General features: G+C 46.2%; 1 long non-coding RNA gene across 1 annotated transcript; it reads right to left on the bottom strand.

The window, feature by feature from the left end:
* Positions 1-390: 390 nt before the first annotated feature.
* On the bottom strand, positions 391-4,717 carry LOC310714501. The gene is made up of 3 exons (XR_014529844.1): positions 4,388-4,717; positions 2,712-3,969; positions 391-2,679 (listed from the first exon to the last, which is right to left on the bottom strand). It is a non-coding gene; the product is annotated as an uncharacterized lncRNA (long non-coding RNA).
* Positions 4,718-5,749: the final 1,032 nt, after the last annotated feature.

Below are 5,749 nucleotides of genomic sequence, written 5' to 3'. Positions count from 1 at the left end.
TATTTGGCCCAGATATATCTTAATTATTGGCTCTGAATTTATTCTCCTGCCGCCTCCAAGTCACTGGGAGTTGGTAGGCTCTTAAGTGTCTACATGTAAAAGAGTTAACAGGGAAAAATGCCTTGCTTCCTTTCCCTTTTGTTTGTGGTCGGTGGATTTGAAGCAAGCTAAATGTACAGTGGTACCTCAGGTTACAGACGCTTCAGGTTACAGACTTCGCTAACCCTGAAATGGTACCTCAGGTTAAGAACTTTGCTTCAGGGTGAGAACAGAAATCGTGCTCCGGCGGCACGGCAGCAGCAGGAGGCCCCATTAGCTAAAGTAGTGCTTCAGGTTAAGAACAGTTTCAGGTTAAGAACGGACCTCCAGAACGTATAGCTAAAGAGAAAATTTTAAAAAGGGATTTGCAGAAGCTAAACACATTAACCAATGGGTTATATATGGCAGTCACAGGGCATGGCTTGGGTCTACTCTTGAATATATGTCTTAATGTTTTTTAATCCGTACCTAAATACAGAGAAGCCATTATATTGGCCCGTTTTAATGGTTTAACTTCAAACCTTCTAGGTTGTAGATTTGCTGCTGGAGTTCCTTCAGATGTTGTTCTCATGGCTTTTTTTTTATTTAAAAATGTTTAGGGGTACTCTCATTTTGACTTAAGAAAAGCACCATTTTATAGCTCAAATCGGGAAAAATAAATACAGTAAATGGACAAAAGTATAAAGATTCACAAAAATGTTTAGGGGTATTCGTACCCCCTGCGTCCCCCCAGAAAAAAGCACTGGTTGCTCCTATAATTGGACTGTGGTGGAAATGGTCACCTATATGTTCTTTTGCTAGAATTATTATCACAGGGTTTGAGAATGTGTCATTGGTCCTCGCATGTGTCTGTTTACAAGCTGATCTTTAGAGATTCTCTTGAGTATTTTTTCTTGAGGGTACAACAGGTCTTCATTATTTGGTTCAAAGTAAGCACCTCTCACAGGGACGCGGGTGGTGCTGTGGGTTAAACCACAGAGCCTAGGACTTGCCGATCAGAAGGTCGGCGGTTTGAATCCTCACGACAGGATGAGCTCCCGTTGCTCGGTCCCTGCTCCTGCCAACCTAGCAGTTCGAAAGCACGTCAAAGTGCAAGTAGATAAATAGGTACCGCTCTGACGGGAAGGTAAACGGCGTTTCTGTGCGCTGCTCTGGTTTGCCAGAAGCAGCTTTGTCATGCTGGCCACATGACCCAGAAGCTGTACGCCAGCTCCCTCAGCCAATAAAGCGAGATGAGCGCCGCAACCCCAGAGTCGGTCACAACTGGACCTAATGGTCAGGGGTCCCTTTACCTTTACCTTAAGCACCTCTCATTGGTGTTGCAGCAGGCTGTACAGGGAGCAGTTCCCGATTTTATACCCTGTATAAGGTACTTGTATTGGGGAATGGCGCATTAAATCAATTATATAAAGATCTGATAAACTGTGTTACCTCCATGGGAGTTACCAGAGAAAGGGTTTTGCAACTGCTGACAGCCTGAAGGCAAGAGATACTGTAGCTGGCCCATGCTCAGGGCCGTATTTAGGTTTGAAGAGGCCCTAAGCTACTGAAGGTAATGGGGCCCTTTATATGTCCAGCTGTCCTTTGTCAACAACAAATTGTTGCTGGTTTTTGTGTTGAATATATGCTAGATGGAATTTATGGACCTAATAGGTATCTAAAGCCATTTGCACATGTTGCCATGCCACCAGTCCATGCAGAATGTAGGCACCCTATATATAGAAATGAGCAAACCAGTGATATTTTAGGGAGCAGGCTAGCAGGCGGGGCCCATTACTTACATCATAGGAGCCTACGCAACACAAAACACTGGTGCTGTATTTAGGTTTTATTTTTATTTTTTTATCTTCTGTTTTGGAAATGTACATCCAGTTTTTTCCCTTTATATTTTTGGGGGGGCCCCAAGTGAGTGGGGCCCTAAGCTATAGTTTGTTTAGCTTATACTGTTCATATGTCCCTCACACACAAATTCAGCTTTCCAGAACACAGGTCTCTTCAATCTTCCTTCATTGTTCAAGCTGTAAAATTGTACTTAAAAAAGAACAAAAGCAAATCTTATTTTATTACATGTTGCCAGACCATATGGCAGCCTTACTACATTTTTATTTGTAGATGAGCTCATGCAACATTAAGAGGAACATTGTCTGGGTGTAGCTATGGAGAGAGATGCACAACAGATTTCCTGTGGTTACCTGCTGTGCCTTTTCAGTGGGGAAACAGAACTGAATCCACTGCCGGCACTCGCTCCAATTCTGCTTCTGATTTAAGAACTTTTCAGATTGATGGACCAGCTTGCCACAGAACATTGAGACCACCACCTTGTGGTTTTGGAGCTTTCCTGCTCATATGTACAATGTTGTTTCTCATCCCATATTTTAAAGATGTGGTCCACATAATGCAAATTTATATTTGTTCTACTGCTAATTCCCCCTTCCTTTATTTTATACTCGCTGCAATTCTGTGTCCTGCACCAATTTCAAAGGAGAACTCACTTTTACCTCCCCCCCCCTTTTAAATATATACTGCAGGGGTAAGGAACCTCTAACTGGTGAGCCCAACAAGAGTACCAATTTGGCCCACAAATTTGGCCTGTCTGGTTCCTTTGTAAGCAGCACTTTGCAATAGCACCAATCAACCCCACTGGAATTGGCTGCACTCAGGAATTCCCCAACTAGAAGTTCCCTACCACAGCCAAGGGAGCTCGCTGTCAGCACTAGTCAGTGATCATACAAAGCGTGTTCTTCATGAAGAGCACGTGTTGCGGTGGGGTCTAACAGGACACCCCCCTCTTGGTTACTGTTTGGATGGCCATGATTGTGATTGAGCCAATTTGGGTTGTTGGGGAGATTTTGATGTTACCATTTAGAGGGTTGGCCCGAAGATTATATATTCTTGGCACGCAGCTTTTTTCTATCTCTTTTGCTGCGTGCATCGGATCGCCCGCCAACCCTCCCTAATTTAGGGCTGTTGCGTTTGACATTGCTATGCCTGTCATGGGGTCGCCTGCTTTTGGGGCAGGGGCCTGGTAGGAATTTTGTCCATTTGGCAGATTGGCTGGTGCCATTTGGTTTTTGCCTACTGCGTAGCAAATCGTCACAACTTGTAAGGTTTCGGTTAGGCATTGGTTAAAATTTGGTTGGTAAGGGTTGGCTGGGGCAGGGGCCTGCTGCAAGGGAATTCCATTAAAGGAATCCAGGGGTTTGCCATGTTTTTGTCCGTATCCCCGGCAAGGGGCTAGGTGTTATGTACTGAAGTTCTCACCCTGGGCCAGCAGGGGGATACTGTAGATAGTTATGCAAATAAGGGATCAAAAGTGACGTTCAGTGATTGGATAGTTTTAGAAAATTGTTACAGTTACGTTGTACTGGAGCTCTATATAAGCAGGCTGGCTGAACCCTTCAGTTCAGTTCTGTTCTGGCCTGTGAATAAACAAGAGTGGTTTGAAGAATCGCTGTGTCGTCTGATATGTTTACCCACAACTTAACACTAGGGCTGTGCAAGCCCCTGGGAGCATGTGGGGAGGGGTGACGGTATGCTGCCCAGCCCCATTCTCTCCCCAATATTGTTTTCCCTTACTGGCTTTTGCTGGTATCCGGAAGTCAGTTCTGTCCCCAGGCGGGGACAGATAGTCATGACCAATGCCTAAGCAACCACTCACATTATGTATTTTAGTAAAGTTGTGGCCAATATTATGCTAAAAACCTTAAGCAAAAATTTCTGTGTGAATTGTGATTTATTTAGGGGGTGGCTTGGGGACCTCGACATGCAAGCATGAGCTGCATTAAGTAACTCCCCACTTAATTACAGCAAATCCCTTTGCAGTGGTGGTTTGGATTCATACCACCCATGCATGGAAACAGACAAAATGGGGCTCCTTGATAGCAAGCTCCACTTGTATCGGCTGCACCAAGGAGCTGCCCATTTGGAAATCTCCATTGCAGCCAAGAGTGAGAGCTGGACCATAAAGAAGGCTGATCGTCAAAGAATTGATGCTTTTGAATTATGGTGCTGGAGGAGACTCTTGAGAGTCCCATGGACTGCAAGAAGATCAAACCTATCCATTCTGAAGGAAATCAGCCCTGAGTGCTCACTGGAAGGACAGATCCTGAAGCTGAGGCTCCAATACTTTGGCCACCTCATGAGAAGAGAAGACTCCCTGGAAAAGACCCTGATGTTGGGAAAGATGGAGGGCACAAGGAGAAGGGGACGACAGAGGACGAGATGGTTGGACAGTGTTCTTGAAGCTACCAGCATGAGTTTGACCAAACTGTGGGAGGCAGTGGAAGACAGGAGTGCCTGGCGTGCTCTGGTCCATGGGGTCACGAAGAGTCAGACACGACTAAACAACAACAATTGCAGCCGAGGGAGCTCACTGCCAGCGCCAATCAGCTGATCTGTGCTGTCAACAAGTTCTGCTTTGTCCATTTGCAGGTGCAGTTTGAATCCAAGCCACATGTGCTGGTTCCTTGGGTTACCTGAGGCAAGGTCCAAGTCCGGTCCATGGTCCAAGGTGCAACGTGGAGGCAGCCCGTAGTAGCTGCAGCTGGGTGCAGGGCAGGGAGTCGGGTGAAGTCAGGAACAGGCATGCAAGCAGGGAGCCAGGGCAGGTCAGGAGCGCAGGCAGGAAAGCAGGACAGGGTTCAGGAAGGAGCTAGCAACCAACAGTGTCGCTCCCGCAACTTGGGACTGGGGCTGGCCGGCTTTTATCTGCCCCGAGGCATAAGGCACCCCGATCCTCTGGTGACTCGCCTCTCCTGACCTGGAGGCGAGCACTCCTCCTGCGGGAACTTAATTCCCTCTGCCTCTCTGCCCTGAGTCTCTGCAGCTCAGGAGAGGCTGGAGGGTTACCGGACCCAGAGGCAACCTCAGCTTCCTCTGACGGGGCTGAGAGTGGAGCACCTGCAGGCAATGGGTCCTCCATCCCCTCAGGAGCCAGAGCAGACTCAGCTGGTGCCTGCACCTGAGGATCCAGCACAGGTGAGGACCCTTCAGGCTCATGCCCCAGCCCCGGCTCAGCTGGTTCTGGAGGCGGAGAATCCTGTGCAGGCTGAGATCCCTCAGGTTCAGCATCTGAGTCCGAATCCCAGGCAATCACACCAGACCTGCAGGTCCATTCTTAACCTGAAACTGTGCTTAACCTGAAGCACCACTTTAGCTAATGGGGCCTCCTGCTGCTACCACGCCTCCGGAGCCCGATTTCTGTTCTCATCCTGAAACAAAGTTCTTAACCTGAAGCACTATTTCTGGGTTAACAGAGTCTGTAACCTGAAGCGTATGTAACCTGAGGTACCACTGTACCTAAATTGTATAGAAATTTATTTATGTATGCTACTGCAGCAGCAAGAATGTTACTTGCCCCAAAGTGGAAAGAAGCAAGAGTCACAACAAAGGAAGAATGGATACAAAAACTTATGGAACATGCAGAAATGGCGAAACTTACAGGAAGAATAAGAAATCAAGATAACAAACTTTTAATAAAAGAATGGAAATGGTTGATTGAATAGTTACAGATAAATTGCAGATAAAAATATTGTAATAACCTGCAGTTTCCTAAGAGTATATATTTAAAGTAGGTAATTAAATGAGCAAATAAAATGACTTTGGATATGCAGAAGATATTAAAAAAAATTGAAGGAACTGCAGAAAGAGGAGGAAGGAAGCCAGACTTTGAAATGTTGAATTGATTGTAAAACTAATAAAACGAATGAAC

Source organism: Podarcis liolepis (genome assembly GCF_965112155.1).
Source record: "Podarcis liolepis genome assembly, chromosome: 8".
NCBI classification, from domain to species: domain Eukaryota; kingdom Metazoa; phylum Chordata; class Lepidosauria; order Squamata; family Lacertidae; genus Podarcis; species Podarcis liolepis.
This window is presented reverse-complemented; position numbering and strand designations above follow the sequence as displayed.